Here is a 12,894-nt window from a genome sequence, read left to right on the forward strand (position 1 = left end):
TGCAAGTGTTTTGACCTTGTGTTGTAATCAGAAGTGCTGGTTCTCCCCTTACTCCGTTAGGATCTGTTCATCATCTCCAGGGTTGGTGGGGGTTTTATGTTTGTTGTTGTTGTTGTTAAGTTTGTTCCCCACATTTGGTGTCTACCTATTTTAAATCCCATTACTTCATTAGTTTTTCTTTGCTCCTTCCTTTCCTTCTCACATATCATCTAAATAAGATATGTAGGATTTTGAACTTGAGCAATATTTTCAGTCCAATATTCACAGTGATACTATGAAAAATTTCCATGTTGTTTAAATTACCATTTCAATGACAAATGGGATGACTCAGCAGCTTTTATTACTTATAACTAAATTAGTTCCATATCGCAGTGTAAACTGTGATACTGAGCGACAATTTTAAAGTAATAATTCTTCATGCTTAGAAAAGTTACATCAGTCTTTTTTGTCTTTATCAGCAAGTCATCACTAGATTACCCGTAATGGCGCTCAAGAGATTAAGACGACAGCCCTCCCAGAGAGCTGAGCACACGGACGCCCAAGCCCCGGCTATTCCCGAGCACGGCTGTGAGGCCCCTCTGCTCGCTCAGACTGGTCAGCACTGTGGCAGCCTCCCTAGGGCCCCTGCCCGGCAACCGCCCCAGAGCCCACTGAAACAGGGTGCTCCTCCTCTTCCCAAAGGAGAAAGTAGATAAACATTTTAAAACCTTTACTGGAATCCCTGCTGTCAAGAGGGGAGATGGGCATTATATTCAGGTTTCCAGTATGAAGCAATATTCATTTTTCTTGAGTTAAGATGCTATAAATACACAGACATCAAGCTTTGATACCAAACACTGCCAGTTTGATAACCTTGTCAATTATTTTTTGATTTGGTCCCTCTTTTTCTGCATTCGACCCAGAATACAAAGCACAAAATCCAACAGCCTTTACAAAACCAGTAGTGATTCAGTAGCTTCTGCTCCTGACACTAGGAATCATAACCCCTTTCGTAGTCAAGAGCTTATGCAAAATTTGTAGAGTAATTTATAATCACTGGAAAGTTTCAGATTTTTATATCCGCAACATTTTAAAAGAGTTGAAGGAAAAACTTTTCCCAAAACTGAAAGTTTTAAATGCATTAATAATAAGAAAAAAAGATTAGCTGGAACAGCTGCTGAACATAAAGTTTCTTTCGATAGATACTCCATGTTATTTTGATTTGTTGCTTTACTCTTCCCTACACAGGCTATAATACTACATACCAATGAAATACAGCAGCATGCATGGAGACATCAACATAGAGAGTTAATACCTGAAGGTCTCGTCAACTTTAATAAGACAAACTGCTGCTTCAACTTCTGAGCAGGAGAGGGAAAAAAAAACAAAACAAAAAACACACAACCATACAAACTCCACACAGCTCTCATTTAAATGGCCGACTATGAATTCAGCAATATCCATTTTGGCATGCTGGCCTGAAGTTGTCACACTAAGGGAGATAGTTTATTCATGTACAATTAAAGAGAGAGACTGAATATATGTAGGCCAATCCTGAGACGCTTTGGAATAGGACACAAATAAGTGAGAGCTGCATGGCTGCTCTTGGTCTGCAAGCAAAAATGGGTTCTGTCGCCCATCCTCAAGAATTTACTTGAATAAGTTTTCCTGAAAGTCCACAATATGTTTCTATAATTTTCCAGTATCTCTTTTCTTTTTTCCATTTTTGCTACCTTTTTGATCTCACTTCTATTCTTGCAAACACTTTAAACTCACCAAGCTTTTGAAGTTTTCCATTAAATAAAAACACATCTTGCATATGAGGTGGGCAATTACAAGCACTCACTGATCTGATTTGCTGGTGAATTTTTCATGTTACCTTGCTTTGATTTTGTAGGAGTAGGAACACATCATTAGAGAATACTTGAATTCAGAAGATGCATTTAAAAAAGTGAGACCACTACAATTCACTTATTTTTAAAGACATTAACAAAACTGATGATACAGCCACCACAATTTGTTGGGTAAAAGAGGCAAATACCAATAAGATACATGGAATCAGTTTTTGTGACTACAGTATTTTAACACTTGCATTTAAAGACTTAAAGACTTACTTACTGCTTTCCTCTGTTTCCTGCCAGAACTTTTTGGCATTAATAGTAGACTACTGTCAGTCAAATTAGGTACCTACTCAAAAAAGCCAACCCAAATCAAGCCAAAACAAAAAAGTCTATAAATCAAAATAGCCTGAAGTCCTGAATTATTATATGAAAACATTTATGTCCAATCATTATGTATTAAACCAACCAAAAATTAACAAATACTGTGTAGTATCAGTAACTCTGGCATCTATATAAGGAGGCAGGTAGAAAAATCAACTTGAACAAATCTCATTGAAAAAAAATTAAGCAGCAAGCCACACCTATTGTCGAAGCAAAATAAATAAAGGACAACAACACTTGGCATATTTCTCAGATGTCCTAAAACTAAACATCCAACTGTTGATACTGTGGATGGCTGATATATTGCCAATATATCATCAACAAAGAGACAGAAAAATCACAGCGACGTTAGCTGCTCCAAGAGACTATTTTTAGACTAAAAAGGATAAAATATTTGTAAGAATATATAGAATGTAAGGATATCTGGTTAGGAGCTATTGAGCAAAAGAAGAGATGAAAGACACAGAAGGCAATAACTTAAACACTCGGGTGCACAAACTCTAGCAAGCAGGAGATAACAGACAGTAAAGCCCAGGACTGTGCAGTTGCCGATTTGACAGGCTTTCGGAAGAACCCCTCGAGCACAGCCTCGGGGAAGCTCAACGAGCACCTCTTCGCTGCTGAGGAGGAGGGAAGGAGATTATCATGGGCATCATGGGAAAGAGCAAAAATATCACGGGATATGAAAACTCTCCTGCCCATGCGGATCTGTGTGGGCCAGCCCTGGCCAGACTGTGCGTGTGCACACATCTGCCTCTGGACATTGTGCTCGGCCTTGCTGCTGGCTGGACCTATAAATGGGAACATAGCAAAGAGACGAGGAAGGAGAGTTCCCCTGGGTTTTAAAGGCCATCAGATTCAGTTCCCTTAAACCAACCGACATCAGCACCTTTGATATTCACAAAGACAGCTGAGATGGAGGCAGACAAATGTAACCCATGTAATTAGAAATGGAAGCCAAAAATATTGGTTAATAGTGGCACGGCAAACATTAGCAAGTAGAGTAGGAAGAGGATAATAACTCAGGCTCAGAATATTATGGAGGCAAAAACAGCACCAGTAAGAACACGGTGGTGGACGACACGAAAATTCAGCAAAGCGTCACTTTTCACGCAGCCTTTGTGGGCAACTCAACACTAGGAAAAAAAGTCAAGAAACTGAAAGAAACTTTAAAAAAATAGTAAAACAAAAAACCTCATGATACAATTTCATTTTGCATTTAAACATGGATATAGTTATTTTTAATCCCTTCCCTTGTACATCTCAAAATTGTATGTGCACACATACACACGGGCACCCTCTCCTACAGGGGCATTTTATCTTCTCACCTCTACTAATGTACATTAAAATTTAATTAAATGATAATATAAATGCTCAAGTAAAAGCATTTTATTGCACATGAAGGTAGTAGAAGCCTCATAGTTTGAATAACAAATCTGAGCTGAAAAAATAAAAGACAACTTAAGACACCTGAATGCAAGCTTAGAAAGCTGGAATTGCTCACTCACTGTCTCTGAGGGCAGGATAAGCAATACCAAGGACTACTCTGAATCAGGTTATTTAATGTTTCCACCTCTATCATCCATTATCGTTCTACTCACATCTTGCATTAGAATAACAGGATTTGAAGGCTTCATATAACACTTTGTAGAGTTACACGTTACATACTAATAACTACTGTAAATAGCCTCCAAGCAGAATACCAGGATAGAGGGTTCGGGGGAAGGGAGGGCAGGGAGAGACAAAGATGAAGGCCTTTTCCTAAAATAAAACCAATTTTTGCTGTGCAAATCACAGAATCGAGTTGTACTGTATGTGGAAATATGTATTCTAGCTGCATGGTAAAACTTTTTGCCTTCCCTTCCTGTTGTCTTCAGAGATAGCATAATCAATAAAATATGAGGATCAATACTCACTGTGATTGTTGAATTGATTACGACTCTCTTGTTGCCATTAATAGCCTGTTTTGGTTACAACAGGCTGCTTTAAATTAAGTACTGTGACATAGCACAACTTGAATTTTGCACGCAAGACCAACTTGTATTAGCGACATTGCATCCTTAAGTACAGAGCTGCCTTTCCCAAGCTGCAGCTGTAATTATTAATACCTCATACTGTGAGCGAATCTACTTACCCACACTTTCAAAGCAGTTCTCAAAGTCTTAAAAATAGATCGCTAAATTAATTGGTCATTCAAGCACCTTATCCCATTAATCATGGGGAGAGAACAATCTTACTATTTACAATCAAAACCAAAGCTAATTTTCTCTCAAAGGCCAAAACAATTCATTTGAACATCTTTAAAGGAAACATAAGAATGAGACAGCTTATAAGAGCTTTGGAAAAACCTACTGGGATTTGAAGGTTGATTGGATTTGGCTTATGTAACCAGGTTCTCTCTTTTCAAACTTCTCTGCACCAGATAATTAAGACACAAGTCTTGCTAAAGCACAGACTTTGTCCTGTGTGTTTTGTGGTTGGACAGGATGCATCTTCCAAAAGCCCCCTTCCACCTTCCCCCTGCCCCCCTTTTTAAAACACTTAAATATGCGAGGAGGGAAGGGAAAAAGAAGTTTTTATTAAAAAAATTAACTAAACTTCTTTGGTCCTCTTGAGTTAGTCTTTCTTACTGCAATCCTTCTGTCAAGCCACAGTGGGAGTAAAAACTTTAAATTGACAAAAATGCCTTCGAGGCATAAATAAGTGGCACTCAAAACTAACCCAAATTAATTACAGTTGTTCATAATGATTACATGAAGTATACATTATGCTCTTGACCAGAGAACTACTAAAGTCATAACCTGCCAAGAGTAACAGCTACCTCATTTCCAGAATAGCTTAGGGTATGGACTGTGATGCTGGTCATCGTTCATTAATTTTCTTCTTTTTCCAGATAGGAAGTAACATTCTACTGTCTCAGCTGCAAAAAGTTATCTTCTCATCTTGTGGTTGCTGGGTAGTTACAAGGAGAGAATCAAGAATTTCCTGTCCACATTCTTTGGCACGTGAAACCTGCTTTTCTTTCTGAACTTCAGACACAGATACTTAGCTCATATTAAAAGAGGGAGAGAGAAGGTGCCTTAAGTGCCTTGTGAATAGTTCATTAAGTTATTGCTTCATCTTGTATTGCTTTCAAACTAGCTAAAACTAGAAATTGATCTTGTTCAATCTTTTTTATTAAACATTCTGCTTTTTTCTGTGTGTGAATATACATATATATGTATACACATATACACATACCCACATGAAGAAAATGAAAATGCTTTCAAGATTGAAATATATGAGGAAGGTTTAGGTAAGATGCACTGTAAGAACAGAAGTCCAGTACTTTTCCCCAGCCTATGTAGACAAAATCGTGAGCGGCCAAGCACAGAAAGTCTACAAGACTGGAGCTTTATGTTGTCTTGCCGTTACATTTTCTTTCCAGCTGTATTGTCTATTCTTGAACACTTACTACAGATTTGCTTTCAAGCAATCCATATTTTTCCATATGGTCTCACTGGATTTCCTAGTCACTTATTTTATAGTAATTAAAAAAAAATCTGAAATGAAATCATATCTATTCAGATTTTCAAAAAATATAATGCTTATAGCCCTGCTGGGCTATAAGGGGAGGGAGGATTATATGTTTTTTGAATGGATCTTATATATGGAAGTCTCACTGAAGTTGGTGGAAATAATACAAGTTCTAAAGTAGATGAGAGAAAGTCTTTCTATAACTACTACCAATTAACTGGAAGAGACTCTCCCAGAGTTTAATTCTAAGAATTAAATGACCTGCTTATGACTTGTTTAAAATAAGGAAACACCATTCTACATTATTGAACTCCATTGTAAGAGAAACATGATGATACTCAAAACACCTTTTCTTTTTCTTTGCTCACGTTATCTAGCTTACCTTCAATATACAACCTGATACATTTCAAGGAAACTTATTTTGCCTTTGTTGCATACCCTCATCCAAGCAAAATAGCAAAGCTAATAAAATGGAGTTATAATTTAATAAGCACAATAGAACCTCCTAAGAAGGCATTAAACATAAATGATCCCATAGCAATATGAACACCATTACATACGATTCACCCCAAATATTTAGGCAAAACAGCTTTCAACATGATTTTTTTCCCCTTCTTGAAGGGCTACCTAGAGATGGTAACAAGGACTAACATTTTATAAGATTCTGCGTAATAAGAACTTTTGACAACTCTTGTAGGTACAGCAAAATCAAAATTGGACATTCCTTAAAAAGCAAATACTATTAACTTCACAAGTGATATAAGTGAATGCAGTCTTCATATGAGATATGTAAGAAATCAAATAATATCCTGTACCTGAACACAGTATTTTGCCCTGCCCCTTTAAGAATATTTATGTACTTGTCAATGTAATTCCCTCCAAATCTCCCCCTTTTTGAAGGGTTTTAAATCATTATTGACATAGTAAGAAAACTATATCCTCAAAAGTCAGTTCATGGCTAGTTCCAATCCAGTAGAGATGCCACACAGTGAAATATGACATACCGAAATATGACAACAGGATAAACAGGCCACTTTGACAGCATCCAGCTTTGCTCATTGATGTCACATGTTGGAACAATCTTCCGATGGACTGAATTATAATACTCATATAATGAACATATACTTTTGTGGAAAAAAAACATATGGATTATAAACATCCTTTCACTAATTTCCATAGGAAATTTCGTATCTTGATATTGCTTTTTTAAGTACTTCTGAATATTTTGAAGTTTTTGAAGTCTTCCCTCCTGCCCTCCAAGAAGGAAACTTATTCTACGCTTTTGGTCTCACAAACTTAGACATGTATTGCTTACTTTATCTACAGATAATCCACAGATAGAACAATTCAGGTTCATCCATAGACAGCAGCCTCATTCACAAGATATTCATCAAGGCAAGCGCATCCCTTTCCCAAACTATTCAACCAAGACAACTGTTTTTTTAACATGCCCATGCTTACTTCAGCAAAGTTCCTTGCCCAAAACATCTCCCCTTTTTTTGTTCATCTACTGCATTAAACTGTAAAAGATGTTCTAGACTTCTCATGTACAGTTAGAGCACCATCAATCTCTCTTGCTACTCAAAAATCCCAGTCCTGTGGAAGAGATTCCCTCTTGCTCATTCACAGATCATAAGCACAATATTGGCTGGCTTATATTTTGAAAGTAGCAGCTCAATAGTCATAAGTAGGGATTAGAAGAATTCTTCGCATCCAAAAAGGGAAAAACGCGGGTTCCTTAAGAGGAGTCTTTTCTACCGTAGTGATGACAGGCCTCTTAAACAGATGGTTAAATAGTGCACTAGCAAGTTTGTCTATGATTACGCAGGATATGATAAAAACTGTACATAAGACACAAATTGATGCCATTCTTGGCTTCTGCAAACAGAATAGCATAGAACAGGAGATACAGGCTACCATGGAGACATCAGAAACATCCCCACTTTCTTCTATGCCTGCCTATCTAATCTTTAAAGTTTCCTCATTCTTGGATATGATGCACTGCATTAGGCAGATTTATTTTAAAGTTTTATTATAAGATCAATTCCTACATGAACAATGAAAAAAAGAAAATACAGGAAAATGAATGACAGGGAAAGCAAATGGTTTCTTAGTTGTTTTTAAGTTTTTCCGCACAGAACAGCTCAGTGTCCCACAGATTGCTCTAGGTCTTGTTAAAAGAAATGCAGTACTGCAACAGTCATTTTTCCCAGCTTGATCCGATATCTTTTCTCCCAAGCACTGAAAGGAAAGCAGGAGCTCTTCAGTCCACACTCTCAGAACAGTTTCTAAATTAAGTCACCCTCTGGAAAAGATGGAGCAAGGAGGGAGAGCAACTACTGAGTCCAAAAGCATTTGAGCTTCACACACTTATGAGTCCAGATTTCATGGAAATTCTGCGTTGACTTATCTTAGTGTACAGGCTTTTTGCTCACAACAGATCACACCAAAGAAGCTTCAGAAACACAGCCATTCTTGTGCTGTAGACAACTTACAGTCTTTCATAACAGGTTTTTTACATTTCAAAATAACAACACCTGTCAGAAGAAGCAGCCCTAAAATCCAGCCATCGCACTCTTAACACAAACTAAGTGAATAGTTAGCAAATACCTTTTACAAACCACTTTCCCCAAAGGAGGTGGGAAAAGTGATTTGGAGATCATTTTCACTTCATCTGCCTTAAAGCAGCATTAAAAAACAAAAACAAAACAAAAAACTCCACACAAATAAAATGCACCCAGATTGCAAAGAGTTAATGCCAGGAGTTACTGTCTTCAGGGGAGAGTGGAGAATAAGGGACACCCCTCTTCTTCCCCCCAAAAAAGCCCGATGAATGTTTTGCATTTGTAGGCAACTTCTCAAAAAAGCCTTAAGTTAAGCAAGGAAGCTCTGCAATAGTAGAATCAAACATAGCTAAGTTAATACTTCCATGTGATTTAAATAAGAAAACAAAATGACAATAATCGTGTAATACTCACAAAAACTGAGAAGAATTATTGGCATGCTCAATGGCTGTGAAACATGGCTATTTTTTTTTGACACTAAAATGCATCAGTTTGTCTTAGAGTGTTTGTAAGACAAACTCTTGTGTTAGTAAATAACAAGCTTCCATAAAGTTAATGCTACTGAAAGGCAGGGGTCCTTCAGCAATTTTTTTTTTTTTTTTAAGATATATCTTTTACTAATCATCCTGTAAACAACAAATTTCTTTATATTACATAAGCAGATAGCTAAGGAGCCAATATATTTTAGTGATACCTATTATATTGTTGCAAAACATGGTGCGACCTACTACCTATTGTTTGGTAGAGAGGTAAAAAAAAAAAAAAAGAGTGATTAATGAGGTTTAATATTTTATACAAGTATCTTGAAAGAGAATATACATTTTTGGGTGCAGATACCTGGATTTCTACCTCTATGGTATTATTTAAAAGGCACTGATAATAAAGCAATTTGCCAAAAAGTGTTTTTAGCCCTAGTTCCACAGTTTAGCAAGACGACTCTGTAAGACCATTTGCACCTTGCACAAGTTTGACTTTAGTCTGTGCTGCCTGTACCCTCAAGCAATGAAGTCAAAAACTGGCAAGTAGCTATCGTGCCAGTATTACCTATCACAGCATGGGCAGGCAGCGAGGAAGGGAGACTGAAGGAAAGCAAGTAGTGTCTCGTTAAACTTTTTAATAACTATTCAACAGCAGCTTAGTGTACAATACAATTTGTTGCTTCGTTGTATCTAGAACATTTTAAATCCAGAATATTACAACAGTGTTTCTAAGAAGAAAGTTTCTCTACTGCAAGAGCTAATGAAGCACAATCCTCAGCACTCAAGAGAAATATTTATCTCAACTATATTTACATATACAGGTGTTACATACAGGTGAGAGAAACACATAACGTGTATGTAATATTGCTTACATATGTGAGGGGTAGGGGAAAAGGCACCCCCCCGCCTCCCTCCTCCCCGAAAAGATACTAAATAGTAATTCCATCACAAGCCATTTCTTTGAGATGTAATTACAACTTGGAAAGGATTATAAAACGAGTATTTCAATTCTGCTAAAGGCATATGCAAAGTATTTTTAAAACATGCAAAAACGTTAAACTCATCAGATTCAAAACCAGAAACACTATTACTACCCCTGCAGTAATAATGCCTGCCTCCTTTCATTTTCAGAATTGTACTGAGTTTAACAAGGTAACAGTCACAGGGTTTCTGTGGGAGAGGCAAACAGTTTGCTGATGTTCTTTGTAGCACGGTTCAGAAAAGGTGGTGTTTTTAAATTCTGTTTTCCAACACAGTTGAGGTTGTTTGTTGCAACAGATTAATTTGTCCTTTTCAGTCCACCAAGCTGCTACTGTCCTTTAGATCAGGTTTTTTGTAAGTCAGCTGCCCTATATGCTCTGCTGAACATTTTAATTCTTAGGCTCAGTGGCTCCAACACATAAACTGCTCTCGTGAGAGCCTTTAGAAACCACAGTATGCTCCATGCTGAATTTGTCCACATGACAATGGCTGTCGCATCACCTTGGTACAAATCCTGCATGACTTAACCATATCAAATGTCCTCAAAGTAAGGATCAGAGATTCACATGTGTATAGCTGCAGGCGCATGCATGCATACACACAGAAGGTTGATCCACTTGTGCCAGAAGAGCGGTGTACTTTTAACAGGGTTTCTAACTATATTTATAAATTCCAGTCTAGTTAGATTCAGCAAGCTGCAAAGAACACATGGTTCAGGCCAAAGGCAAACGGACTGGTTTATCTTAACCAGACCTAATAGGACACTAAGCCTGTGTAGGTAGAATGCAGACTTTGGTCTGTGTTGGCTTATGTTTTCTTCTACATAGGTAAAATTTTAAAAATTGGCTTCCAGAATTGGCTTAAGGTGGTACCTTCGGACAACCTTATACGACAGCCTTATAAGGTGGCTAAAGTTTAGTCTTCGCACTCGTACTTTTCTCATTAAAAGGTTGTCAGTTCAACAGTTAAATCAGAATACAGTTATCTGTCAAATAACCTACAATTGCCTGTTTTGAAATCATATTTTCCTGCCTGAATTCCTGAAGATTTTGGGCACAATATCCCTTAACGCTGTGTTCTTCATTCCAATAGCTAACAAAACCTTCAATTTCTAATTCTGCTTTCTCTAGGTCTCACCTTTAAAAATATGCACATATGTAATTTGAGCATTGTCTTCCTAATTATCTTAAATTAATGTTTCTTCATAATCGATGACCAACTCCTTCTTTGCTTATTTGTTTTTCGACTGTGGACTTTCATATTCAAAAACCACTAGGGAATATTTTTCTCTGTAATTTACTTCACGCATTCTGAGATTTTCAATTCTTACCCATTGTGTCAAAATACAACAAATTCAATAATGTTTTGAGGTATCCTACAGTGACTGAGAAAGTTGTTCAGGTGAGATATCTGGAGTTATGAACTCAGAAAAAAACTTCAAGGGGCAAGAAACTAAAATATATAACCTTTTTTGACTAAAAGGCTTCTTCAGTGGGGCCCAATTTTGCAGGCCTCACTGATGTGGTAACATTAAAGGTAGAGATTATTTCATGGCAAAATAGGAGAGAGGTCACAATCTTTAAGGCAGCTTAATACAAAGCATTGGAGCTTTACAGATTAGACCATGATAAAGTAGCACTGTAAATAAAGGTTATATTTGATAGTCACTAAAGAAATAAAAACACTACTGAAATGAGTTCTCATTGGGACATACCTATGAGCAAATTACTCCTTAAAATCTCCCCTAGCTTCTATTTTAATGGATTTCAAAAGAGAACTGAAATGAACATATCTAAAAAGAAGTCAAACCTTACTCAGAAGCAGCTTAAACATTTCTCCCAGATCACATGCAAAGGGTCACAAAAAAACCCTTTGTCTCATATTTTCTGCAGAATTTGGAGACTTACAATACTTAGTGCTGGTTTTACAGGGCATACAACATGAAAGTTTCTTATAGTTATCCTCTTTAGTCTACACACTATGAGAAGATTGAAGAAAAGGTGGTCTGGATAAAAATCAATTCTTTCTGCTTGCAGTCAAGTTTCCTATAGTGAATGAAAGCCAGAAATATTGACATTTCAGGCAGAAAGTTTAACAAAGAGCTGAAGAAAATAGAGACTTTCACTCTATTGAGCTGAACAGCTGAGGACAGCACATATAGAAACAAGAAGTCATTAGGGGAAAAAAAAAGGACATAGTGGAAGCAACTAAGATTCATTTTGCACCAGAAAAATATTTTCAGTACAAGGCATCTGTGCAGGGTGGGTTTGTTCCTTCCCTTGGGTGTGAAAATTAGCAGCAAGTCCCTGCAAATTAATGAAGCAAGCTGTTGAAAGATCGGAATCTGACACCATGCATTTAGCCCATTGCCTAAATCTGGAGGAGTTCATATGGACTTCCTCGTAATTCAGAGGAAGCAAATAACAACAGTATCTGAACCTGCCAGGGCTGATAGCTTCACCAGTTACATTTCTTGAAAGCCGCCATGTAAGTATACATTATTTTTTCTTCAGCTAAATAATGTCACCTTCTATTTATTCTGAACAGATGAATTCTCTCTGCTATTGTGTATATGAAACTATGGGAACAGGTTATGCACTGAAAAGGCACCATACTCACTGGCAATAGTGCAACTGAAAATGCAACATCACTCACTCTCTGCATGCACAGAGTAATTGACAGACACAAACAGCTTTGATCTAATATCACTGTTATCTCACACAGTAAATATCGATCTCAATCACACACAGTACTGAGAGTTGTTTTTAAGATCATAAAAAGTTAAAATGTAATTATAGTGAATGTTCAAGTCTCCTAATTTAATTAGCCTGCATCTGTTTTTACTACATCAAAATTCCTTTAACAATTTATTAAAAGCAATTATGAATTTACAAGCAATATAGTAAGGAAAAGAATCTTTTACTAGAAGTGAATTTTGTTTAGACATCTTCTTACAGTAAGAACACTTAAGATGTTTATGCTAGGCAACACCCAACTTTGCCTGCATTTAGGATGGGCAAATGTACATTTGGCTGATAAAAAAAACAGAGACACAGGATGATCGTGGAATCCTGTACTGTGCACAGAGATGTCATATATATGATCAAAGCTGCAAGGTAACATATCCTTGATGATAACAAAAGAAATAGCTCT

The 12,894-nt window shown here is 37.0% G+C and overlaps 1 protein-coding gene across 3 annotated transcripts in view; it reads right to left on the reverse strand.

The window, feature by feature from the left end:
• Positions 1 to 12,894, reverse strand: part of NRG3 (neuregulin 3) — a 456,623-nt gene that overhangs the window by 320,690 nt on the left and 123,039 nt on the right. The window lies entirely within an intron of this gene.

This window comes from Dromaius novaehollandiae, chromosome 6, assembly GCF_036370855.1.
Source record: "Dromaius novaehollandiae isolate bDroNov1 chromosome 6, bDroNov1.hap1, whole genome shotgun sequence".
NCBI classification, from domain to species: domain Eukaryota; kingdom Metazoa; phylum Chordata; class Aves; order Casuariiformes; family Dromaiidae; genus Dromaius; species Dromaius novaehollandiae.